This window comes from Hyperolius riggenbachi, chromosome 4, assembly GCF_040937935.1.
Source record: "Hyperolius riggenbachi isolate aHypRig1 chromosome 4, aHypRig1.pri, whole genome shotgun sequence".
Taxonomy (NCBI): domain Eukaryota; kingdom Metazoa; phylum Chordata; class Amphibia; order Anura; family Hyperoliidae; genus Hyperolius; species Hyperolius riggenbachi.
Window position 1 is genome coordinate 50,374,936 of NC_090649.1, and position 23,121 is coordinate 50,398,056.

A 23,121-nucleotide genomic window follows, 5' to 3' on the forward strand; every position below is an offset into this window, starting at 1 on the left:
AAGAGATGTTACGGATCATTTTTAAAATTTTTCAGTAAATCCGCATTTGGCTAAGGGCCAATTTTTTTCCCACAAAATAGGTGGAACCTTTCATTTCACGAACAATAAGAGTTTGCATTAAAGTCAGAATTGTTGACACCTCACTAAGCATCTGCAGCAGGAAACATTGGCGCTTCCGGTATGGGATCCAGTAGCGGAAGGGGGCCTTAGCAGTTTGTAGAAGAAAAGCTGGAGATGCCGGGGATTGAACCCGGGGCCTCATACATGCAAAGCATGCGCTCTACCACTGAGCTACATCCCCTTTGACGTTCGCTATGGAGATGCACAATGAGTAGATTCGTACGGCACACCACTTTTCAGAATCTACCTGCTGTCATTGAGTACCTGTTAAATGGCAAGTTCTATCAATGGTACAGGTTTCTCTGCCTGAAATTATGTTAAAGCTTGATAAGATCCTCTAAAAACTTGGCTTCTCAAGCAGGTTGCTTAAGGGGTAATATTGGATGTTAAACTCTCATTCATGCCAATCATTCATTTCCTAACCTCTTCTTGTCATCTTTATCTCTTCCATCACTTCCTGACTCTTGATGCTGCTTAATTGCTTGCAAAGGCCTGGATTAAATCCTGCATTGAATCTTAAATCATCCTCCTGTGTGGCCTAAAAGAAAAAGTCTGGTACACACCATGCAATTTCCCATCAGACAGATGGGTCGATAGATAATCTTCGACAGATCCGATCGGATTTCCGATCGATTTTCTGATCACTTCAATGCAAATCGATCAGAAAAACGATCGGAAATCAGATCGGACCTGATCTATTCGACCCATCTATCTGGCGGGAAATTGCATAGTGTGTACGAGGCTGAAGTGCATTTTCTTGTCTCTATTCCAAGGTGCATAGCGTTTGCATGAAAGTCAGAAATATTGACACCTCACTAAGCATCTGTAACAGGAAACATTGGCGCTTCCGGTATGGGATCCATTAGCGCAAGGGGGACTTTGCAGTTTGTAGAAGAAAAGCTGGAGATGCCGGGGATTGAACCCGGGGCCTCATACATGCGAAGCATGCGCTCTACCTCTGAGCTACATCCCCCAATGCTGTCAGCAGCATCGTGGTACCTCAGCAGGCCTTTATCTCCTACAGCAGAAAATGGTAATTAGCAGCTGTTTAAGTTGGAAAGTGATGTTACGGATCATTTTTAAAATTTTTCAGTAAATCCGCATTTGGCTAAGGGCCAATTTTTTTCCCACAAAATAGGTGGAACCTTTCATTTCACGAACAATAAGAGTTTGCATTAAAGTCAGAATTGTTGACACCTCACTAAGCATCTGCAGCAGGAAACATTGGCGCTTCCGGTATGGGATCCAGTAGCGGAAGGGGGCCTTAGCAGTTTGTAGAAGAAAAGCTGGAGATGCCGGGGATTGAACCCGGGGCCTCATACATGCAAAACATGCGCTCTACCACTGAGCTACATCCCCTTTGACGTTCGCTATGGAGATGCACAATGAGTAGATTCATACGGCACACCACTTTTCAGAATCTACCTGCTGTCATTGAGTACCTGGTAAATGGCAAGTTCTATCAATGGTACAGGTTTCTCTGCCTGAAATTATGTTAAAGCTTGATAAGATCCTCTAAAAACTTGGCTTCTCAAGCAGGTTGCTTAAGGGGTAATATTGGATGTTAAACTCTCATTCATGCCAATCATTCATTTCCTAACCTCTTCTTGTCATCTTTATCTCCTCCATCACTTCCTGACTCTTGATGCTGCTTAATTGCTTGCAAGGGCCTGGATTAAATCCTGCATTGAATCTTAAATCATCCTCCTGTGTGGCCTAAAAGAAAAAGTCTGGTACACACCATGCAATTTCCCATCAGACAGATGGGTCGATAGATAATCTTCGACAGATCCGATCGGATTTCCGATCGATTTTCTGATCACTTCAATGCAAATCGATCAGAAAAACGATCGGACCTGATCTATTCGACCCATCTATCTGGCGGGAAATTGCATAGTGTGTACGAGGCTGAAGTGCATTTTATTGGCTCTATTCCAAGGTGCATAGCGTTTGCATGAAAGTCAGAAATATTGACACCTCACTAAGCATCTGTAACAGAAAACATTGGCGCTTCCGGTATGGGATCCATTAGCGCAAGGGGGACTTTGCAGTAGAAAAGCTGGAGATGCCAGGGATTGAACCCGGGGCCTCAAACATGCGAAGCATGCGCTCTACCTCTGAGCTACATCCCCCAATGCTGTCAGCAGTGTCGTGGTACCTCAGCAGGCCTTTATCTGCTACAGCAGAAAATGGTAATTAGCAGCTGTTTAAGTTGGAAAGTGATGTTACGGATCATTTTTAAAATTTTTCAGTAAATCCGCATTTGGCTAAGGGCCAATTTTTTTCCTACAAAATAGGTGGAACCTTTCATTTCACGAACAATAAGAGTTTGCATTAAAGTCAGAATTGTTGACACCTCACTAAGCATCTGCAGCAGGAAACATTGGCGCTTCCGGTATGGGATCCAGTAGCGGAAGGGGGCCTTAGCAGTTTGTAGAAGAAAAGCTGGAGATGCCGGGGATTGAACCCGGGGCCTCATACATGCAAAGCATGCGCTCTTCCACTGAGCTACATCCCCTTTGACGTTCGCTATGGAGATGCACAATGAGTAGATTCGTACGGCACACCACTTTTCAGAATCTACCTGCTGTCATTGAGTACCTGGTAAATGGCAAGTTCTATCAATGGTACAGGTTTCTCTGCCTGAAATTATGTTAAAGCTTGATATGATCCTCTAAAAACTTGGCTTCTCAAGCAGGTTGCTTAAGGGGTAATATTGGATGTTAAACTCTCATTCATGCCAATTATTCATTTCCTAACCTCTTCTTGTCATCTTTATCTCCTCCATCACTTCCTGACTCTTGATGCTGCTTAATTGCTTGCAAAGGCCTGGATTAAATCCTGCATTGAATCTTAAATCATCCTCCTGTGTGGCCTAAAAGAAAAAGTCTGGTACACACCATGCAATTTCCCATCAGACAGATGGGTCGATAAATAATCTTCGACAGATCCGGTCGGATTTCCGATCGATTTTCTGATCACTTCAATGCAAATCGATCAGAAAAACGATCGGAAATCAGATCGGACCTGATCTATTCGACCCATCTATCTGGCGGGAAATTGCATAGTGTGTACGAGGCTGAAGTGCATTTTATTGGCTCTATTCCAAGGTGCATAGCGTTTGCATGAAAGTCAGAAATATTGACACCTCACTAAGCATCTGTAACAGGAAACATTGGCGCTTCCGGTATGGGATCCATTAGCGCAAGGGGGACTTTGCAGTTTGTAGAAGAAAAGCTGGAGATGCTGGGGATTGAACCCGGGGCCTCATACATGCGAAGCATGCGCTCTACCTCTGAGCTACATCCCCCAATGCTGTCAGCAGCGTCGTGGTACCTCAGCAGGCCTTTATCTCCTACAGCAGAAAATGGTAATTAGCAGCTGTTTAAGTTGGAAAGTGATGTTACGGATCATTTTTAAAATTTTTCAGTAAATCCGCATTTGGCTAAGGGCCAATTTTTTTCCCACAAAATAGGTGGAACCTTTCATTTCACGAACAATAAGAGTTTGCATTAAAGTCAGAATTGTTGACACCTCACTAAGCATCTGCAGCAGGAAACATTGGCGCTTCCGGTATGGGATCCAGTAGCGGAAGGGGGCCTTAGCAGTTTGTAGAAGAAAAGCTGGAGATGCCAGGGATTGAACCCAGGGCCTCATACATGCAAAGCATGCGCTCTACCACTGAGCTACATCCCCTTTGACGTTCGCTACGGAGATGCACAATGAGTAGATTCGTACGGCACACCACTTTTCAGAATCTACCTGCTGTCATTGAGTACCTGTTAAATGGCATGTTCTATCAATGGTACAGGTTTCTCTGCCTGAAATTATGTTAAAGCTTGATAAGATCCTCTAAAAACTTGGCTTCTCAAGCAGGTTGCTTAAGGGGTAATATTGGATGTTAAACTCTCATTCATGCCAATCATTCATTTCCTAACCTCTTCTTGTTGTCATCTTTATCTCCTCCATCACTTCCTGACTCTTGATGCTGCTTAATTGCTTGCAAGGGCCTGGATTAAATCCTGCATTGAATCTTAAATCATCCTCCTGTGTGGCCTAAAAGAAAAAGTCTGGTACACACCATGCAATTTCCCATCAGACAGATGGGTCGATAGATAATCTTCGACAGATCCGATCGGATTTCCGATCGATTTTCTGATCACTTCAATGCAAATCGATCAGAAAAACGATCGGAAATCAGATCGGACCTGATCTATTCGACCCATCTATCTGGCGGGAAATTGCATAGTGTGTACGAGGCTGAAGTGCATTTTATTGGCTCTATTCCAAGGTGCATAGCGTTTGCATGAAAGTCAGAAATATTGACACCTCACTAAGCATCTGTAACAGGAAACATTGGCGCTTCCGGTATGGGATCCATTAGCGCAAGGGGGACTTTGCAGTTTGTAGAAGAAAAGCTGGAGATGCTGGGGATTGAACCCGGGGCCTCATACATGCGAACAATGCGCTCTACCTCTGAGCTACATCCCCCAATGCTGTCAGCAGCATCGTGGTACCTCAGCAGGCCTTTATCTCCTACAGCAGAAAATGGTAATTAGCAGCTGTTTAAGTTGGAAAGAGATGTTACGGATCATTTTTAAAATTTTTCAGTAAATCCGCATTTGGCTAAGGGCCAATTTTTTTCCCACAAAATAGGTGGAACCTTTCATTTCACGAACAATAAGAGTTTGCATTAAAGTCAGAATTGTTGACACCTCACTAAGCATCTGCAGCAGGAAACATTGGCGCTTCCGGTATGGGATCCAGTAGCGGAAGGGGGCCTTAGCAGTTTGTAGAAGAAAAGCTGGAGATGCCGGGGATTGAACCCGGGGCCTCATACATGCAAAGCATGCGCTCTTCCACTGAGCTACATCCCCTTTGACGTTCGCTATGGAGATGCACAATGAGTAGATTCGTACGGCACACCACTTTTCAGAATCTACCTGCTGTCATTGAGTACCTGGTAAATGGCAAGTTCTATCAATGGTACAGGTTTCTCTGCCTGAAATTATGTTAAAGCTTGATATGATCCTCTAAAAACTTGGCTTCTCAAGCAGGTTGCTTAAGGGGTAATATTGGATGTTAAACTCTCATTCATGCCAATCATTCATTTCCTAACCTCTTCTTGTCATCTTTATCTCCTCCATCACTTCCTGACTCTTGATGCTGCTTAATTGCTTGCAAAGGCCTGGATTAAATCCTGCATTGAATCTTAAATCATCCTCCTGTGTGGCCTAAAAGAAAAAGTCTGGTACACACCATGCAATTTCCCATCAGACAGATGGGTCGATAGATAATCTTCGACAGATCCGATCGGATTTCCGATCGATTTTCTGATCACTTCAATGCAAATCGATCAGAAAAACGATCGGAAATCAGATCGGACCTGATCTATTCGACCCATCTATCTGGCGGGAAATTGCATAGTGTGTACGAGGCTGAAGTGCATTTTATTGGCTCTATTCCAAGGTGCATAGCGTTTGCATGAAAGTCAGAAATATTGACACCTCACTAAGCATCTGTAACAGGAAACATTGGCGCTTCCGGTATGGGATCCATTAGAGCAAGGGGGACTTTGCAGTTTGTAGAAGAAAAGCTGGAGATGCCGGGGATTGAACCCGGGGCCTCATACATGCGAAGCATGCGCTCTACCTCTGAGCTACATCCCCCAATGCTGTCAGCAGTGTCATGGTACCTCAGCAGGCCTTTATCTGCTACAGCAGAAAATGGTAATTAGCAGCTGTTTAAGTTGGAAAGTGATGTTACGGATCATTTTTAAAATTTTTCAGTAAATCCGCATTTGGCTAAGGGCCAATTTTTTTCCCACAAAATAGGTGGAACCTTTCATTTCACGAACAATAAGAGTTTGCATTAAAGTCAGAATTGTTGACACCTCACTAAGCATCTGCAGCAGGAAACATTGGCGCTTCCGGTATGGGATCCAGTAGCGGAAGGGGGCCTTAGCAGTTTGTAGAAGAAAAGCTGGAGATGCTGGGGATTGAACCCGGGGCCTCATACATGCAAAGCATGCGCTCTACCACTGAGCTACATCCCCTTTGACGTTCGCTATGGAGATGCACAATGAGTAGATTCGTACGGCACACCACTTTTCAGAATCTACCTGCTGTCATTGAGTACCTGGTAAATGGCAAGTTCTATCAATGGTACAGGTTTCTCTGCCTGAAATTATGTTAAAGCTTGATATGATCCTCTAAAAACTTGGCTTCTCAAGCAGGTTGCTTAAGGGGTAATATTGGATGTTAAACTCTCATTCATGCCAATCATTCATTTCCTAACCTCTTCTTGTCATCTTTATCTCCTCCATCACTTCCTGACTCTTGATGCTGCTTAATTGCTTGCAAAGGCCTGGATTAAATCCTGCATTGAATCTTAAATCATCCTCCTGTGTGGCCTAAAAGAAAAAGTCTGGTACACACCATGCAATTTCCCATCAGACAGATGGGTCGATAGATAATCTTCGACAGATCCGATCGGATTTCCGATCGATTTTCTGATCACTTCAATGCAAATCGATCAGAAAAACGATCGGAAATCAGATCGGACCTGATCTATTCGACCCATCTATCTGGCGGGAAAAATTGCATAGTGTGTACGAGGCTGAAGTGCATTTTATTGGCTCTATTCCAAGGTGCATAGCGTTTGCATGAAAGTCAGAAATATTGACAACTCACTAAGCATCTGTAACAGGAAACATTGGCGCTTCCGGTATGGGATCCATTAGCGCAAGGGGGACTTTGCAGTTTGTAGAAGAAAAGCTGGAGATGCCAGCTATTGAACCCGGGGCCTCATACATGCGAAGCATGCGCTCTACCTCTGAGCTACATCCCCCAATGCTGTCAGCAGTGTCGTGGTACCTCAGCAGGCCTTTATCTCCTACAGCAGAAAATGGTAATTAGCAGCTGTTTAAGTTGGAAAGTGATGTTACGGATCATTTTTAAAATTTTTCAGTAAATCCGCATTTGGCTAAGGGCCAATTTTTTTCCCACAAAATAGGTGGAACCTTTCATTTCACGAACAATAAGAGTTTGCATTAAAGTCAGAATTGTTGACACCTCACTAAGCATCTGCAGCAGGAAACATTGGCGCTTCCGGTATGGGATCCAGTAGCGGAAGGGGGCCTTAGCAGTTTGTAGAAGAAAAGCTGGAGATGCCGGGGATTGAACCCGGGGCCTCATACATGCAAAGCATGCGCTCTACCACTGAGCTACATCCCCTTTGACGCTCGCTATGGAGATGCACAATGAGTAGATTCGTACGGCACACCACTTTTCAGAATCTACCTGCTGTCATTGAGTACCTGGTAAATGGCAAGTTCTATCAATGGTACAGGTTTCTCTGCCTGAAATTATGTTAAAGCTTGATATGATCCTCTAAAAACTTGGCTTCTCAAGCAGGTTGCTTAAGGGGTAATATTGGATGTTAAACTCTCATTCATGCCAATCATTCATTTCCTAACCTCTTCTTGTCATCTTTATCTCCTCCATCACTTCCTGACTCTTGATGCTGCTTAATTGCTTGCAAAGGCCTGGATTAAATCCTGCATTGAATCTTAAATCATCCTCCTGTGTGGCCTAAAAGAAAAAGTCTGGTACACACCATGCAATTTCCCATCAGACAGATGGGTCGATAGATAATCTTCGACAGATCCGATCGGATTTCCGATCGGACCTGATCTATTCGACCCATCTATCTGGCGGGAAATTGCATAGTGTGTACGAGGCTGAAGTGCATTTTATTGGCTCTATTCCAAGGTGCATAGCGTTTGCATGAAAGTCAGAAATATTGACACCTCACTAAGCATCTGTAACAGGAAACATTGGCGCTTCCGGTATGGGATCCATTAGCGCAAGAGGGACTTTGCAGTTTGTAGAAGAAAAGCTGGAGATGCTGGGGATTGAACCCGGGGCCTCATACATGCGAAGCATGCGCTCTACCTCTGAGCTACATCCCCCAATGCTGTCAGCAGCGTCGTGGTACCTCAGCAGGCCTTTATCTCCTACAGCAGAAAATGGTAATTAGCAGCTGTTTAAGTTGGAAAGTGATGTTACGGATCATTTTTAAAATTTTTCAGTAAATCCCCATTTGGCTAAGGGCCAATTTTTTTCCCACAAAATAGGTGGAACCTTTCATTTCACGAACAATAAGAGTTTGCATTAAAGTCAGAATTGTTGACACCTCACTAAGCATCTGCAGCAGGAAACATTGGCGCTTCCGGTATGGGATCCAGTAGCGGAAGGGGGCCTTAGCAGTTTGTAGAAGAAAAGCTGGAGATGCCAGGGATTGAACCCAGGGCCTCATACATGCAAAGCATGCGCTCTACCACTGAGCTACATCCCCTTTGACGTTTGCTATGGAGATGCACAATGAGTAGATTCGTACGGCACACCACTTTTCAGAATCTACCTGCTGTCATTGAGTACCTGGTAAATGGCAAGTTCTATCAATGGTACAGGTTTCTCTGCCTGAAATTATGTTAAAGCTTGATATGATCCTCTAAAAACTTGGCTTCTCAAGCAGGTTGCTTAAGGGGTAATATTGGATGTTAAACTCTCATTCATGCCAATCATTCATTTCCTAACCTCTTCTTGTCATCTTTATCTCCTCCATCACTTCCTGACTCTTGATGCTGCTTAATTGCTTGCAAAGGCCTGGATTAAATCCTGCATTGAATCTTAAATCATCCTCCTGTGTGGCCTAAAAGAAAAAGTCTGGTACACACCATGCAATTTCCCATCAGACAGATGGGTCAATAGATAATCTTCGACAGATCCGATCGGATTTCCGATCGATTTTCTGATCACTTCAATGCAAATCGATCAGAAAAACGATCGGAAATCAGATCGGACCTGATCTATTCGACCCATCTATCTGGCGGGAAATTGCATAGTGTGTACGAGGCTGAAGTGCATTTTATTGGCTCTATTCCAAGGTGCATAGCGTTTGCATGAAAGTCAGAAATATTGACACCTCACTAAGCATCTGTAACAGGAAACATTGGCGCTTCCGGTATGGGATCCATTAGCGCAAGGGGGACTTTGCAGTTTGTAGAAGAAAAGCTGGAGATGCCGGGGATTGAACCCGGGGCCTCATACATGCGAAGCATGCGCTCTACCTCTGAGCTACATCCCCCAATGCTGTCAGCAGTGTCATGGTACCTCAGCAGGCCTTTATCTGCTACAGCAGAAAATGGTAATTAGCAGCTGTTTAAGTTGGAAAGTGATGTTACGGATCATTTTTAAAATTTTTCAGTAAATCCGCATTTGGCTAAGGGCCAATTTTTTTCCCACAAAATAGGTGGAACCTTTCATTTCACGAACAATAAGAGTTTGCATTAAAGTCAGAATTGTTGACACCTCACTAAGCATCTGCAGCAGGAAACATTGGCGCTTCCGGTATGGGATCCAGTAGCGGAAGGGGGCCTTAGCAGTTTGTAGAAGAAAAGCTGGAGATGCCGGGGATTGAACCCGGGGCCTCATACATGCAAAGCATGCGCTCTACCACTGAGCTACATCCCCTTTGACGTTCGCTATGGAGATGCACAATGAGTAGATTCGTACGGCACACCACTTTTCAGAATCTACCTGCTGTCATTGAGTACCTGGTAAATGGCAAGTTCTATCAATGGTACAGGTTTCTCTGCCTGAAATTATGTTAAAGCTTGATATGATCCTCTAAAAACTTGGCTTCTCAAGCAGGTTGCTTAAGGGGTAATATTGGATGTTAAACTCTCATTCATGCCAATCATTCATTTCCTAACCTCTTCTTGTCATCTTTATCTCCTCCATCACTTCCTGACTCTTCATGCTGCTTTATTGCTTGCAAAGGCCTGGATTAAATCCTGCATTGAATCTTAAATCATCCTCCTGTGTGGCCTAAAAGAAAAAGTCTGGTACACACCATGCAATTTCCCATCAGACAGATGGGTCGATAGATAATCTTCGACAGATCCGATCGGATTTCCGATCGATTTTCTGATCACTTCAATGCAAATCGATCAGAAAAACGATCGGAAATCAGATCGGACCTGATCTATTCGACCCATCTATCTGGCGGGAAATTGCATAGTGTGTACGAGGCTGAAGTGCATTTTATTGGCTCTATTCCAAGGTGCATAGCGTTTGCATGAAAGTCAGAAATATTGACAACTCACTAAGCATCTGTAACAGGAAACATTGGCGCTTCCGGTATGGGATCCATTAGCGCAAGGGGGACTTTGCAGTTTGTAGAAGAAAAGCTGGAGATGCCAGGGATTGAACCCGGGGCCTCATACATGCGAAGCATGCACTCTACCTCTGAGCTACATCCCCCAATGCTGTCAGCAGTGTCGTGGTACCTCAGCAGGCCTTTATCTCCTACAGCAGAAAATGGTAATTAGCAGCTGTTTAAGTTGGAAAGTGATGTTACGGATCATTTTTAAAAATTTTCAGTAAATCCGCATTTGGCTAAGGGCCAATTTTTTTCCCACAAAATAGGTGGAACCTTTCATTTCACGAACAATAAGAGTTTGCATTAAAGTCAGAATTGTTGACACCTCACTAAGCATCTGCAGCAGGAAACATTGGCGCTTCCGGTATGGGATCCAGTAGCGGAAGGGGGCCTTAGCAGTTTGTAGAAGAAAAGCTGGAGATGCCGGGGATTGAACCCGGGGCCTCATACATGCAAAGCATGCGCTCTACCACTGAGCTACATCCCCTTTGACGTTCGCTATGGAGATGCACAATGAGTAGATTCGTACGGCACACCACTTTTCAGAATCTACCTGCTGTCATTGAGTACCTGGTAAATGGCAAGTTCTATCAATGGTACAGGTTTCTCTGCCTGAAATTATGTTAAAGCTTGATATGATCCTCTAAAAACTTGGCTTCTCAAGCAGGTTGCTTAAGGGGTAATATTGGATGTTAAACTCTCATTCATGCCAATCATTCATTTCCTAACCTCTTCTTGTCATCTTTATCTCCTCCATCACTTCCTGACTCTTGATGCTGCTTAATTGCTTGCAAAGGCCTGGATTAAATCCTGCATTGAATCTTAAATCATCCTCCTGTGTGGCCTAAAAGAAAAAGTCTGGTACACACCATGCAATTTCCCATCAGACAGATGGGTCGATAGATAATCTTCGACAGATCCGATCGGATTTCCGATCGATTTTCTGATCACTTCAATGCAAATCGATCAGAAAAACGATCGGAAATCAGATCGGACCTGATCTATTCGACCCATCTATCTGGCGGGAAATTGCATAGTGTGTACGAGGCTGAAGTGCATTTTATTGGCTCTATTCCAAGGTGCATAGCGTTTGCATGAAAGTCAGAAATATTGACAACTCACTAAGCATCTGTAACAGGAAACATTGGCGCTTCCGGTATGGGATCCATTAGCGCAAGGGGGACTTTGCAGTTTGTAGAAGAAAAGCTGGAGATGCCAGGGATTGAACCCGGGGCCTCATACATGCGAAGCATGCGCTCTACCTCTGAGCTACATCCCCCAATGCTGTCAGCAGTGTCGTGGTACCTCAGCAGGCCTTTATCTCCTACAGCAGAAAATGGTAATTAGCAGCTGTTTAAGTTGGAAAGTGATGTTACGGATCATTTTTAAAATTTTTCAGTAAATCCGCATTTGGCTAAGGGCCAATTTTTTTCCCACAAAATAGGTGGAACCTTTCATTTCACGAACAATAAGAGTTTGCATTAAAGTCAGAATTGTTGACACCTCACTAAGCATCTGCAGCAGGAAACATTGGCGCTTCCGGTATGGGATCCAGTAGCGGAAGGGGGCCTTAGCAGTTTGTAGAAGAAAAGCTGGAGATGCCGGGGATTGAACCCGGGGCCTCATACATGCAAAGCATGCGCTCTACCACTGAGCTACATCCCCTTTGACGTTCGCTATGGAGATGCACAATGAGTAGATTCGTACGGCACACCACTTTTCAGAATCTACCTGCTGTCATTGAGTACCTGGTAAATGGCAAGTTCTATCAATGGTACAGGTTTCTCTGCCTGAAATTATGTTAAAGCTTGATATGATCCTCTAAAAACTTGGCTTCTCAAGCAGGTTGCTTAAGGGGTAATATTGGATGTTAAACTCTCATTCATGCCAATCATTCATTTCCTAACCTCTTCTTGTCATCTTTATCTCCTCCATCACTTCCTGACTCTTGATGCTGCTTAATTGCTTGCAAAGGCCTGGATTAAATCCTGCATTGAATCTTAAATCATCCTCCTGTGTGGCCTAAAAGAAAAAGTCTGGTACACACCATGCAATTTCCCATCAGACAGATGGGTCGATAGATAATCTTCGACAGATCCGATCGGATTTCCGATCGGACCTGATCTATTCGACCCATCTATCTGGCGGGAAATTGCATAGTGTGTACGAGGCTGAAGTGCATTTTATTGGCTCTATTCCAAGGTGCATAGCGTTTGCATGAAAGTCAGAAATATTGACACCTCACTAAGCATCTGTAACAGGAAACATTGGCGCTTCCGGTATGGGATCCATTAGCGCAAGGGGGACTTTGCAGTTTGTAGAAGAAAAGCTGGAGATGCCAGGGATTGAACCCGGGGCCTCATACATGCGAAGCATGCGCTCTACCTCTGAGCTACATCCCCCAATGCTGTCAGCAGTGTCGTGGTACCTCAGCAGGCCTTTATCTCCTACAGCAGAAAATGGTAATTAGCAGCTGTTTAAGTTGGAAAGTGATGTTACGGATCATTTTTAAAATTTTTCAGTAAATCCGCATTTGGCTAAGGGCCAATTTTTTTCCCACAAAATAGGTGGAACCTTTCATTTCACGAACAATAAGAGTTTGCATTAAAGTCAGAATTGTTGACACCTCACTAAGCATCTGCAGCAGGAAACATTGGCGCTTCCGGTATGGGATCCAGTAGCGGAAGGGGGCCTTAGCAGTTTGTAGAAGAAAAGCTGGAGATGCCGGGGATTAAACCCGTGGCCTCATACATGCAAAGCATGCGCTCTACCACTGAGCTACATCCCCTTTGACGTTCGCTATGGAGATGCACAATGAGTAGATTCGTACGGCACACCACTTTTCAGAATCTACCTGCTGTCATTGAGTACCTGGTAAATGGCAAGTTCTATCAATGGTACAGGTTTCTCTGCCTGAAATTATGTTAAAGCTTGATATGATCCTCTAAAAACTTGGCTTCTCAAGCAGGTTGCTTAAGGGGTAATATTGGATGTTAAACTCTCATTCATGCCAATCATTCATTTCCTAACCTCTTCTTGTCATCTTTATCTCCTCCATCACTTCCTGACTCTTGATGCTGCTTAATTGCTTGCAAAGGCCTGGATTAAATCCTGCATTGAATCTTAAATCATCCTCCTGTGTGGCCTAAAAGAAAAAGTCTGGTACACACCATGCAATTTCCCATCAGACAAATGGGTCGATAGATAATCTTCGACAGATCCGATCGGATTTCCGATCGATTTTCTGATCACTTCAATGCAAATCGATCAGAAAAACGAACGGAAATCAGATCGGACCTGATCTATTCGACCCATCTATCTGGCGGGAAATTGCATAGTGTGTACGAGGCTGAAGTGCATTTTATTGGCTCTATTCCAAGGTGCATAGCGTTTGCATGAAAGTCAGAAATATTGACACCTCACTAAGCATCTGTAACAGGAAACATTGGCGCTTCCGGTATGGGATCCATTAGCGCAAGGGGGACTTTGCAGTTTGTAGAAGAAAAGCTGGAGATGCCGGGGATTGAACCCGGGGCCTCATACATGCGAAGCATGCGCTCTACCTCTGAGCTACATCCCCCAATGCTGTCAGCAGTGTCGTGGTACCTCAGCAGGCCTTTATCTGCTACAGCAGAAAATGGTAATTAGCAGCTGTTTAAGTTGGAAAGTGATGTTACGGATCATTTTTAAAAATTTTCAGTAAATCCGCATTTGGCTAAGGGCCAATTTTTTTCCCACAAAATAGGTGGAACCTTTCATTTCACGAACAATAAGAGTTTGCATTAAAGTCAGAATTGTTGACACCTCACTAAGCATCTGCAGCAGGAAACATTGGCGCTTCCGGTATGGGATCCAGTAGCGGAAGGGGGCCTTAGCAGTTTGTAGAAGAAAAGCTGGAGATGCCAGGGATTGAACCCAGGGCCTCATACATGCAAAGCATGCGCTCTACCACTGAGCTACATCCCCTTTGACGTTCGCTATGGAGATGCACAATGAGTAGATTCGTACGGCACACCACTTTTCAGAATCTACCTGCTGTCATTGAGTACCTGGTAAATGGCAAGTTCTATCAATGGTACAGGTTTCTCTGCCTGAAATTATGTTAAAGCTTGATAAGATCCTCTAAAAACTTGGCTTCTCAAGCAGGTTGCTTAAGGGGTAATATTGGATGTTAAACTCTCATTCATGCCAATCATTCATTTCCTAACCTCTTCTTGTCATCTTTATCTCCTCCATCACTTCCTGACTCTTGATGCTGCTTAATTGCTTGCAAAGGCCTGGATTAAATCCTGCATTGAATCTTAAATCATCCTCCTGTGTGGCCTAAAAGAAAAAGTCTGGTACACACCATGCAATTTCCCATCAGACAGATGGGTCGATAGATAATCTTCGACAGATCCGATCGGATTTCCGATCGATTTTCTGATCACTTCAATGCAAATCGATCAGAAAAACGATCGGAAATCAGATCGGACCTGATCTATTCGACCCATCTATCTGGCGGGAAATTGCATAGTGTGTACGAGGCTGAAGTGCATTTTATTGGCTCTATTCCAAGGTGCATAGCGTTTGCATGAAAGTCAGAAATATTGACACCTCACTAAGCATCTGTAACAGGAAACATTGGCGCTTCCGGTATGGGATCCATTAGCGCAAGGGGGACTTTGCAGTTTGTAGAAGAAAAGCTGGAGATGCTGGGGATTGAACCCAGGGCCTCATACATGCGAAGCATGCGCTCTACCTCTGAGCTACATCCCCCAATGCTGTCAGCAGCATCGTGGTACCTCAGCAGGCCTTTATCTCCTACAGCAGAAAATGGTAATTAGCAGCTGTTTAAGTTGGAAAGTGATGTTACGGATCATTTTTAAAATTTTTCAGTAAATCCGCATTTGGCTAAGGGCCAATTTTTTTCCCACAAAATAGGTGGAACCTTTCATTTCACGAACAATAAGAGTTTGCATTAAAGTCAGAATTGTTGACACCTCACTAAGCATCTGCAGCAGGAAACATTGGCGCTTCCGGTATGGGATCCAGTAGCGGAAGGGGGCCTTAGCAGTTTGTAGAAGAAAAGCTGGAGATGCCGGGGATTGAACCCAGGGCCTCATACATGCAAAGCATGCGCTCTACCACTAAGCTACATCCCCTTTGTCGTTCGCTATGGAGATGCACAATGAGTAGATTCGTACGGCACACCACTTTTCAGAATCTACCTGCTGTCATTGAGTACCTGGTAAATGGCAAGTTCTATCAATGGTACAGGTTTCTCTGCCTGAAATTATGTTAAAGCTTGATAAGATCCTCTAAAAACTTGGCTTCTCAAGCAGGTTGCTTAAGGGGTAATATTGGATGTTAAACTCTCATTCATGCCAATCATTCATTTCCTAACCTCTTCTTGTCATCTTTATCTCCTCCATCACTTCCTGACTCTTGATGCTGCTTAATTGCTTGCAAAGGCCTGGATTAAATCCTGCATTGAATCTTAAATCATCCTCCTGTGTGGCCTAAAAGAAAAAGTCTGGTACACACCATGCAATTTCCCATCAGACAGATGGGTCGATAGATAATCTTCGACAGATCCGATCGGATTTCCGATCGATTTTCTGATCACTTCAATGCAAATCGATCAGAAAAACGATCGGAACTGATCTATTCGACCCATCTATCTGGCGGGAAATTGCATAGTGTGTACGAGGCTGAAGTGCATTTTATTGGCTCTATTCCAAGGTGCATAGCGTTTGCATGAAAGTCAGAAATATTGACACCTCACTAAGCATCTGTAACAGGAAACATTGGCGCTTCCGGTATGGGATCCATTAGCGCAAGGGGGACTTTGCAGTTTGTAGAAGAAAAGCTGGAGATGCCGGGGATTGAACCCGGGGCCTCATACATGCGAAACATGCGCTCTACCTCTGAGCTACATCCCCCAATGCTGTCAGCAGCATTGTGGTACCTCAGCAGGCCTTTATCTCCTACAGCAGAAAATGGTAATTAGCAGCTGTTTAAGTTGGAAAGTGATGTTACGGATCATTTTTAAAATTTTTCAGTAAATCCGCATTTGGCTAAGGGCCAATTTTTTTCCCACAAAATAGGTGGAACCTTTCATTTCACGAACAATAAGAGTTTGCATTAAAGTCAGAATTGTTGACACCTCACTAAGCATCTGCAGCAGGAAACATTGGCGCTTCCGGTATGGGATCCAGTAGCGGAAGGGGGCCTTAGCAGTTTGTAGAAGAAAAGCTGGAGATGCCGGGGATTGAACCCGGGGCCTCATACATGCAAAGCATGCGCTCTACCACTGAGCTACATCCCCTTTGACGTTCACTATGGAGATGCACAATGAGTAGATTCGTACGGCACACCACTTTTCAGAATCTACCTGCTGTCATTGAGTACCTGGTAAATGGCAAGTTCTATCAATGGTACAGGTTTCTCTGCCTGAAATTATGTTAAAGCTTGATATGATCCTCTAAAAACTTGGCTTCTCAAGCAGGTTGCTTAAGGGGTAATATTGGATGTTAAACTCTCATTCATGCCAATCATTCATTTCCTAACCTCTTCTTGTCATCTTTATCTCCTCCATCACTTCCTGACTCTTGATGCTGCTTAATTGCTTGCAAAGGCCTGGATTAAATCCTGCATTGAATCTTAAATCATCCTCCTGTGTGGCCTAAAAGAAAAAGTCTGGTACACACCATGCAATTTCCCATCAGACAGATGGGTCGACAGATAATCTTCGACAGATCCGATCGGATTTCCGATCGATTTTACTGATCACTTCAATGCAAATCGATCAGAAAAACGATCGGAAATCAGATCGGACCTGATCTATTCGACCCATCTATCTGGCGGGAAATTGCATAGTGTGTACGAGGCTGAAGTGCATTTTATTGGCTCTATTCCAAGGTGCATAGCGTTTGCATGAAAGTCAGAAATATTGACACCTCACTAAGCATCTGTAACAGAAAACATTGGCGCTTCCGGTATGGGATCCAGTAGCGGAAGGGGGCCTTAGCAGTTTGTAGAAGAAAAGCTGGAGATGCCAGGGATTGAACCCGGGGCCTCATACATGCAAACATGCGCTCTACCACTGAGCTACATCCCCTTTGACATTCACTATGGAGATGCACAATGAGTAGATTCGTACGGCACACCACTTTTCAGAATCTACCTGCTGTCATTGAGTATCTGGTAAATGGCAAGTTCTATCAATGGTACAGGTTTCTCTGCCTGAAATTATGTTAAAGCTTGATATGATCCTCGAAAAACTTGGCTTCTCAAGCAGGTTGCTTAAGGGGTTATATTGGATGTTAAACTCTCATTCATGCCAATCATTCATTTCCTAACCTCTTCTTGTCATCTTTATCTCCTCCATCACTTCCTGACTCTTGATGCTGCTTAATTGCTTGCAAAGGCCTGGATTAAATCCTGCATTGAATCTTAAATCATCCTCCTGTGTGGCCTAAAAGAAAAAGTCTGGTACACACCATGCAATTTCCCATCAGACAGATGGGTCGATAGATAATCTTCGACAGATCCGATCGGATTTCCGATCGATTTTCTGATCACTTCAATGCAAATCGATCAGAAAAACGATCGGACCTGATCTATTCGACCCAGCTATCTGGCGGGAAATTGCATAGTGTGTATGAGGCTGAAGTGCATTTTATTGGCTCTATTCCAAGGTGCATAGCGTTTGCATGAAAGTCAGAAATATTGACACCTCACTAAGCATCTGTAACAGAAAACATTGGCGCTTCCGGTATGGGATCCATTAGCGCAAGGGGGACTTTGCAGTTTGTAGAAGAAAAGCTGGAGATGCCAGGGATTGAACCCGGGGCCTCAAACATGCGAAGCATGCGCTCTACCTCTGAGCTACATCCCCCAATGCTGTCAGCAGTGTCATGGTACCTCAGCAGGCCTTTATCTCCTACAGCAGAAAATGGTAATTAGCAGCTGTTTAAGTTGGAAAGTGATGTTACGGATCATTTTTAAAATTTTTCAGTAAATCCGCATTTGGCTAAGGGCCAATTTTTTTCCCACAAAATAGGTGGAACCTTTCATTTCACGAACAATAAGAGTTTGCATTAAAGTCAGAATTGTTGACACCTCACTAAGCATCTGCAGCAGGAAACATTGGCGCTTCCGGTATGGGATCCAGTAGCGGAAGGGGGCCTTAGCAGTTTGTAGAAGAAAAGCTGGAGATGCCAGGGATTGAACCCGGGGCCTCATACATGCAAAGCATGCGCTCTACCACTGAGCTACATCCCCTTTGACGTTCGCTATGGAGATGCACAATGAGTAGATTCGTACGGCACACCACTTTTCAGAATCTACCTGCTGTCATTGAGTACCTGGTAAATGGCAAGTTCTATCAATGGTACAGGTTTCTCTGCCTGAAATTATGTTAAAGCTTGATAAGATCCTCTAAAAACTTGGCTTCTCAAGCAGGTTGCTTAAGGGGTAATATTGGATGTTAAACTCTCATTCATGCCAATCATTCATTTCCTAACCTCTTCTTGTCATCTTTATCTCCTCCATCACTTCCTGACTCTTGATGCTGCTTAATTGCTTGCAAAGGCCTGGATTAAATCCTGCATTGAATCTTAAATCATCCTCCTGTGTGGCCTAAAAGAAAAAGTCTGGTACACACCATGCAATTTCCCATCAGACAGATGGGTCGATAGATAATCTTCGACAGATCCGATCGGATTTCCGATCGATTTTCTGATCACTTCAATGCAAATCGATCAGAAAAACGATCGGACCTGATCTATTCGACCCAGCTATCTGGCGGGAAATTGCATAGTGTGTACGAGGCTGAAGTGCATTTTATTGGCTCTATTCCAAGGTGCATAGCGTTTGCATGAAAGTCAGAAATATTGACACCTCACTAAGCATCTGTAACAGAAAACATTGGCGCTTCCGGTATGGGATCCATTAGCGCAAGGGGGACTTTGCAGTTTGTAGAAGAAAAGCTGGAGAAGCCAGGGATTGAACCCAGGGCCTCAAACATGCGAAGCATGCGCTCTACCTCTGAGCTACATCCCCCAATGCTGTCAGCAGTGTCGTGGTACCTCAGCAGGCCTTTATCTGCTACAGCAGAAAATGGTAATTAGCAGCTGTTTAAGTTGGAAAGTGATGTTATGGATCATTTTTAAAATTTTTCAGTAAATCCGCATTTGGCTAAGGGCCAATTTTTTTCCTACAAAATAGGTGGAACCTTTCATTTCACGAACAATAAGAGTTTGCATTAAAGTCAGAATTGTTGACACCTCACTAAGCATCTGCAGCAGGAAACATTGGCGCTTCCGGTATGGGATCCAGTAGCGGAAGGGGGCCTTAGCAGTTTGTAGAAGAAAAGCTGGAGATGCCAGGGATTGAACCCGGGGCCTCATACATGCAAAGCATGCGCTCTACCACTGAGCTACATCCCCTTTGACGTTCGCTATGGAGATGCACAATGAGTAGATTCGTACGGCACACCACTTTTCAGAATCTACCTGCTGTCATTGAGTACCTGGTAAATGGCAAGTTCTATCAATGGTACAGGTTTCTCTGCCTGAAATTATGTTAAAGCTTGATATGATCCTCTAAAAACTTGGCTTCTCAAGCAGGTTGCTTAAGGGGTAATATTGGATGTTAAACTCTCATTCATGCCAATCATTCATTTCCTAACCTCTTCTTGTCATCTTTATCTCCTCCATCACTTCCTGACTCTTGATGCTGCTTAATTGCTTGCAAAGGCCTGGATTAAATCCTGCATTGAATCTTAAATCATCCTCCTGTGTGGCCTAAAAGAAAAAGTCTGGTACACACCATGCAATTTCCCATCAGACAGATGGGTCGATAGATAATCTTCGACAGATCCGATCGGATTTCCGATCGATTTTCTGATCACTTCAATGCAAATCGATCAGAAAAACGATCGGACCTGATCTATTCGACCCATCTATCTGGCGGGAAATTGCATAGTGTGTGCGAGGCTGAAGTGCATTTTATTGGCTCTATTCCAAGGTGCATAGCGTTTGCATGAAAGTCAGAAATATTGACACCTCACTAAGCATCTGTAACAGAAAACATTGGCGCTTCTGGTATGGGATCCATTAGCGCAAGGGGGACTTTGCAGTTTGTAGAAGAAAGGCTGGAGATGCCAGGGATTGAACCCGGGGCCTCAAACATGCGAAGCATGCGCTCTACCTCTGAGCTACATCCCCCAATGCTGTCAGCAGTGTCGTGGTACCTCAGCAGGCCTTTATCTGCTACAGCAGAAAATGGTAATTAGCAGCTGTTTAAGTTGGAAAGTGATGTTACGGATCATTTTTAAAATTTTTCAGTAAATCCGCATTTGGCTAAGGGCCAATTTTTTTCCTACAAAATAGGTGGAACCTTTCATTTCACGAACAATAAGAGTTTACATTAAAGTCAGAATTGTTGACACCTCACTAAGCATCTGCAGCAGGAAAAATTTTTTAGTATATCCGCATTTGGCTAAGGGACAATTTCTTTCCCACAAAATAGGTGGAACCTTTCATTTCACGAACAATAAGAGTTTGCATTAAAGTCAGAATTGTTGACACCTCACTAAGCATCTGCAGCAGGAAACATTGGCGCTTCCGGTATGGGATCCAGTAGCGGAAGGGGGCCTTAGCAGTTTGTAGAAGAAAAGCTGGAGATGCCAGGGATTGAACCCGGGGCCTCATACATGCAAAGCATGCGCTCTACCACTGAGCTACATCCCCTTTGACGTTCGCTATGGAGATGCACAATGAGTAGATTCGTACGGCACACCACTTTTCAGAATCTACCTGCTGTCATTGAGTACCTGGTAAATGGCAAGTTCTATCAATGGTACAGGTTTCTCTGCCTGAAATTATGTTAAAGCTTGATATGATCCTCTAAAAACTTGGCTTCTCAAGCAGGTTGCTTAAGGGGTAATATTGGATGTTAAACTCTCATTCATGCCAATCATTCATTTCCTAACCTCTTCTTGTCATCTTTATCTCCTCCATCACTTCCTGACTCTTGATGCTGCTTAATTGCTTGCAAAGGCCTGGATTAAATCCTGCATTGAATCTTAAATCATCCTCCTGTGTGGCCTAAAAGAAAAAGTCTGGTACACACCATGCAATTTCCCATCAGACAGATGGGTCGATAGATAATCTTCGACAGATCCGATCGGATTTCCGATCGATTTTCTGATCACTTCAATGCAAATCGATCAGAAAAACGATCGGACCTGATCTATTCGACCCATCTATCTGGCGGGAAATTGCATAGTGTGTGCGAGGCTGAAGTGCATTTTATTGGCTCTATTCCAAGGTGCATAGCGTTTGCATGAAAGTCAGAAATATTGACACCTCACTAAGCATCTGTAACAGAAAACATTGGCGCTTCTGGTATGGGATCCATTAGCGCAAGGGGGACTTTGCAGTTTGTAGAAGAAAGGCTGGAGATGCCAGGGATTGAACCCGGGGCCTCAAACATGCGAAGCATGCGCTCTACCTCTGAGCTACATCCCCCAATGCTGTCAGCAGTGTCGTGGTACCTCAGCAGGCCTTTATCTGCTACAGCAGAAAATGGTAATTAGCAGCTGTTTAAGTTGGAAAGTGATGTTATGGATCATTTTTAAAATTTTTCAGTAAATCCGCATTTGGCTAAGGGCCAATTTTTTTCCTACAAAATAGGTGGAACCTTTCATTTCACGAACAATAAGAGTTTGCATTAAAGTCAGAATTGTTGACACCTCACTAAGCATCTGCAGCAGGAAACATTGGCGCTTCCGGTATGGGATCCAGTAGCGGAAGGGGGCCTTAGCAGTTTGTAGAAGAAAAGCTGGAGATGCCAGGGATTGAACCCGGGGCCTCATACATGCAAAGCATGCGCTCTACCACTGAGCTACATCCCCTTTGACGTTCGCTATGGAGATGCACAATGAGTAGATTCGTACGGCACACCACTTTTCAGAATCTACCTGCTGTCATTGAGTACCTGGTAAATGGCAAGTTCTATCAATGGTACAGGTTTCTCTGCCTGAAATTATGTTAAAGCTTGATATGATCCTCTAAAAACTTGGCTTCTCAAGCAGGTTGCTTAAGGGGTAATATTGGATGTTAAACTCTCATTCATGCCAATCATTCATTTCCTAACCTCTTCTTGTCATCTTTATCTCCTCCATCACTTCCTGACTCTTGATGCTGCTTAATTGCTTGCAAAGGCCTGGATTAAATCCTGCATTGAATCTTAAATCATCCTCCTGTGTGGCCTAAAAGAAAAAGTCTGGTACACACCATGCAATTTCCCATCAGACAGATGGGTCGATAGATAATCTTCGACAGATCCGATCGGATTTCCGATCGATTTTCTGATCACTTCAATGCAAATCGATCAGAAAAACGATCGGACCTGATCTATTCGACCCATCTATCTGGCGGGAAATTGCATAGTGTGTGCGAGGCTGAAGTGCATTTTATTGGCTCTATTCCAAGGTGCATAGCGTTTGCATGAAAGTCAGAAATATTGACACCTCACTAAGCATCTGTAACAGAAAACATTGGCGCTTCTGGTATGGGATCCATTAGCGCAAGGGGGACTTTGCAGTTTGTAGAAGAAAGGCTGGAGATGCCAGGGATTGAACCCGGGGCCTCAAACATGCGAAGCATGCGCTCTACCTCTGAGCTACATCCCCCAATGCTGTCAGCAGTGTCGTGGTACCTCAGCAGGCCTTTATCTGCTACAGCAGAAAATGGTAATTAGCAGCTGTTTAAGTTGGAAAGT

At 43.9% G+C, this 23,121-nt stretch overlaps 36 non-coding genes across 36 annotated transcripts; all 36 read right to left on the reverse strand.

The window, feature by feature from the left end:
* Positions 1-229: 229 nt before the first annotated feature.
* On the reverse strand, positions 230-301 carry TRNAA-UGC (transfer RNA alanine (anticodon UGC)). The gene has a single exon. It is a non-coding gene; the product is annotated as a tRNA-Ala (tRNA).
* A 720-nt stretch (positions 302-1,021) lies between these two features.
* TRNAA-CGC (transfer RNA alanine (anticodon CGC)) lies at positions 1,022-1,093 on the reverse strand. The gene has a single exon. It is a non-coding gene; the product is annotated as a tRNA-Ala (tRNA).
* Positions 1,094-1,407: 314 nt separating this feature from the next.
* TRNAA-UGC (transfer RNA alanine (anticodon UGC)) lies at positions 1,408-1,479 on the reverse strand. The gene has a single exon. It is a non-coding gene; the product is annotated as a tRNA-Ala (tRNA).
* Positions 1,480-2,180: 701 nt separating this feature from the next.
* Positions 2,181-2,252, reverse strand: TRNAA-CGC (transfer RNA alanine (anticodon CGC)). The gene has a single exon. It is a non-coding gene; the product is annotated as a tRNA-Ala (tRNA).
* A 314-nt stretch (positions 2,253-2,566) lies between these two features.
* On the reverse strand, positions 2,567-2,638 carry TRNAA-UGC (transfer RNA alanine (anticodon UGC)). The gene has a single exon. It is a non-coding gene; the product is annotated as a tRNA-Ala (tRNA).
* Positions 2,639-3,358: 720 nt separating this feature from the next.
* TRNAA-CGC (transfer RNA alanine (anticodon CGC)) lies at positions 3,359-3,430 on the reverse strand. Its single transcript has one exon. It is a non-coding gene; the product is annotated as a tRNA-Ala (tRNA).
* Positions 3,431-3,744: 314 nt separating this feature from the next.
* TRNAA-UGC (transfer RNA alanine (anticodon UGC)) lies at positions 3,745-3,816 on the reverse strand. Its single transcript has one exon. It is a non-coding gene; the product is annotated as a tRNA-Ala (tRNA).
* A 1,109-nt stretch (positions 3,817-4,925) lies between these two features.
* Positions 4,926-4,997, reverse strand: TRNAA-UGC (transfer RNA alanine (anticodon UGC)). Its single transcript has one exon. It is a non-coding gene; the product is annotated as a tRNA-Ala (tRNA).
* A 720-nt stretch (positions 4,998-5,717) lies between these two features.
* TRNAA-CGC (transfer RNA alanine (anticodon CGC)) lies at positions 5,718-5,789 on the reverse strand. Its single transcript has one exon. It is a non-coding gene; the product is annotated as a tRNA-Ala (tRNA).
* A 314-nt stretch (positions 5,790-6,103) lies between these two features.
* Positions 6,104-6,175, reverse strand: TRNAA-UGC (transfer RNA alanine (anticodon UGC)). The gene has a single exon. It is a non-coding gene; the product is annotated as a tRNA-Ala (tRNA).
* Positions 6,176-7,283: 1,108 nt separating this feature from the next.
* On the reverse strand, positions 7,284-7,355 carry TRNAA-UGC (transfer RNA alanine (anticodon UGC)). Its single transcript has one exon. It is a non-coding gene; the product is annotated as a tRNA-Ala (tRNA).
* A 665-nt stretch (positions 7,356-8,020) lies between these two features.
* On the reverse strand, positions 8,021-8,092 carry TRNAA-CGC (transfer RNA alanine (anticodon CGC)). Its single transcript has one exon. It is a non-coding gene; the product is annotated as a tRNA-Ala (tRNA).
* A 314-nt stretch (positions 8,093-8,406) lies between these two features.
* TRNAA-UGC (transfer RNA alanine (anticodon UGC)) lies at positions 8,407-8,478 on the reverse strand. Its single transcript has one exon. It is a non-coding gene; the product is annotated as a tRNA-Ala (tRNA).
* Positions 8,479-9,198: 720 nt separating this feature from the next.
* Positions 9,199-9,270, reverse strand: TRNAA-CGC (transfer RNA alanine (anticodon CGC)). Its single transcript has one exon. It is a non-coding gene; the product is annotated as a tRNA-Ala (tRNA).
* A 314-nt stretch (positions 9,271-9,584) lies between these two features.
* On the reverse strand, positions 9,585-9,656 carry TRNAA-UGC (transfer RNA alanine (anticodon UGC)). Its single transcript has one exon. It is a non-coding gene; the product is annotated as a tRNA-Ala (tRNA).
* Positions 9,657-10,376: 720 nt separating this feature from the next.
* Positions 10,377-10,448, reverse strand: TRNAA-CGC (transfer RNA alanine (anticodon CGC)). Its single transcript has one exon. It is a non-coding gene; the product is annotated as a tRNA-Ala (tRNA).
* A 314-nt stretch (positions 10,449-10,762) lies between these two features.
* TRNAA-UGC (transfer RNA alanine (anticodon UGC)) lies at positions 10,763-10,834 on the reverse strand. The gene has a single exon. It is a non-coding gene; the product is annotated as a tRNA-Ala (tRNA).
* A 720-nt stretch (positions 10,835-11,554) lies between these two features.
* On the reverse strand, positions 11,555-11,626 carry TRNAA-CGC (transfer RNA alanine (anticodon CGC)). Its single transcript has one exon. It is a non-coding gene; the product is annotated as a tRNA-Ala (tRNA).
* Positions 11,627-11,940: 314 nt separating this feature from the next.
* TRNAA-UGC (transfer RNA alanine (anticodon UGC)) lies at positions 11,941-12,012 on the reverse strand. The gene has a single exon. It is a non-coding gene; the product is annotated as a tRNA-Ala (tRNA).
* A 665-nt stretch (positions 12,013-12,677) lies between these two features.
* On the reverse strand, positions 12,678-12,749 carry TRNAA-CGC (transfer RNA alanine (anticodon CGC)). Its single transcript has one exon. It is a non-coding gene; the product is annotated as a tRNA-Ala (tRNA).
* A 314-nt stretch (positions 12,750-13,063) lies between these two features.
* TRNAA-UGC (transfer RNA alanine (anticodon UGC)) lies at positions 13,064-13,135 on the reverse strand. The gene has a single exon. It is a non-coding gene; the product is annotated as a tRNA-Ala (tRNA).
* Positions 13,136-13,855: 720 nt separating this feature from the next.
* On the reverse strand, positions 13,856-13,927 carry TRNAA-CGC (transfer RNA alanine (anticodon CGC)). The gene has a single exon. It is a non-coding gene; the product is annotated as a tRNA-Ala (tRNA).
* A 314-nt stretch (positions 13,928-14,241) lies between these two features.
* TRNAA-UGC (transfer RNA alanine (anticodon UGC)) lies at positions 14,242-14,313 on the reverse strand. The gene has a single exon. It is a non-coding gene; the product is annotated as a tRNA-Ala (tRNA).
* Positions 14,314-15,033: 720 nt separating this feature from the next.
* TRNAA-CGC (transfer RNA alanine (anticodon CGC)) lies at positions 15,034-15,105 on the reverse strand. Its single transcript has one exon. It is a non-coding gene; the product is annotated as a tRNA-Ala (tRNA).
* Positions 15,106-15,419: 314 nt separating this feature from the next.
* TRNAA-UGC (transfer RNA alanine (anticodon UGC)) lies at positions 15,420-15,491 on the reverse strand. Its single transcript has one exon. It is a non-coding gene; the product is annotated as a tRNA-Ala (tRNA).
* Positions 15,492-16,199: 708 nt separating this feature from the next.
* TRNAA-CGC (transfer RNA alanine (anticodon CGC)) lies at positions 16,200-16,271 on the reverse strand. Its single transcript has one exon. It is a non-coding gene; the product is annotated as a tRNA-Ala (tRNA).
* Positions 16,272-16,585: 314 nt separating this feature from the next.
* Positions 16,586-16,657, reverse strand: TRNAA-UGC (transfer RNA alanine (anticodon UGC)). Its single transcript has one exon. It is a non-coding gene; the product is annotated as a tRNA-Ala (tRNA).
* A 1,500-nt stretch (positions 16,658-18,157) lies between these two features.
* TRNAA-CGC (transfer RNA alanine (anticodon CGC)) lies at positions 18,158-18,229 on the reverse strand. Its single transcript has one exon. It is a non-coding gene; the product is annotated as a tRNA-Ala (tRNA).
* A 314-nt stretch (positions 18,230-18,543) lies between these two features.
* TRNAA-UGC (transfer RNA alanine (anticodon UGC)) lies at positions 18,544-18,615 on the reverse strand. The gene has a single exon. It is a non-coding gene; the product is annotated as a tRNA-Ala (tRNA).
* Positions 18,616-19,323: 708 nt separating this feature from the next.
* Positions 19,324-19,395, reverse strand: TRNAA-CGC (transfer RNA alanine (anticodon CGC)). The gene has a single exon. It is a non-coding gene; the product is annotated as a tRNA-Ala (tRNA).
* Positions 19,396-19,709: 314 nt separating this feature from the next.
* Positions 19,710-19,781, reverse strand: TRNAA-UGC (transfer RNA alanine (anticodon UGC)). The gene has a single exon. It is a non-coding gene; the product is annotated as a tRNA-Ala (tRNA).
* A 708-nt stretch (positions 19,782-20,489) lies between these two features.
* Positions 20,490-20,561, reverse strand: TRNAA-CGC (transfer RNA alanine (anticodon CGC)). The gene has a single exon. It is a non-coding gene; the product is annotated as a tRNA-Ala (tRNA).
* A 453-nt stretch (positions 20,562-21,014) lies between these two features.
* On the reverse strand, positions 21,015-21,086 carry TRNAA-UGC (transfer RNA alanine (anticodon UGC)). Its single transcript has one exon. It is a non-coding gene; the product is annotated as a tRNA-Ala (tRNA).
* A 708-nt stretch (positions 21,087-21,794) lies between these two features.
* TRNAA-CGC (transfer RNA alanine (anticodon CGC)) lies at positions 21,795-21,866 on the reverse strand. The gene has a single exon. It is a non-coding gene; the product is annotated as a tRNA-Ala (tRNA).
* A 314-nt stretch (positions 21,867-22,180) lies between these two features.
* On the reverse strand, positions 22,181-22,252 carry TRNAA-UGC (transfer RNA alanine (anticodon UGC)). The gene has a single exon. It is a non-coding gene; the product is annotated as a tRNA-Ala (tRNA).
* A 708-nt stretch (positions 22,253-22,960) lies between these two features.
* On the reverse strand, positions 22,961-23,032 carry TRNAA-CGC (transfer RNA alanine (anticodon CGC)). Its single transcript has one exon. It is a non-coding gene; the product is annotated as a tRNA-Ala (tRNA).
* Positions 23,033-23,121: the final 89 nt, after the last annotated feature.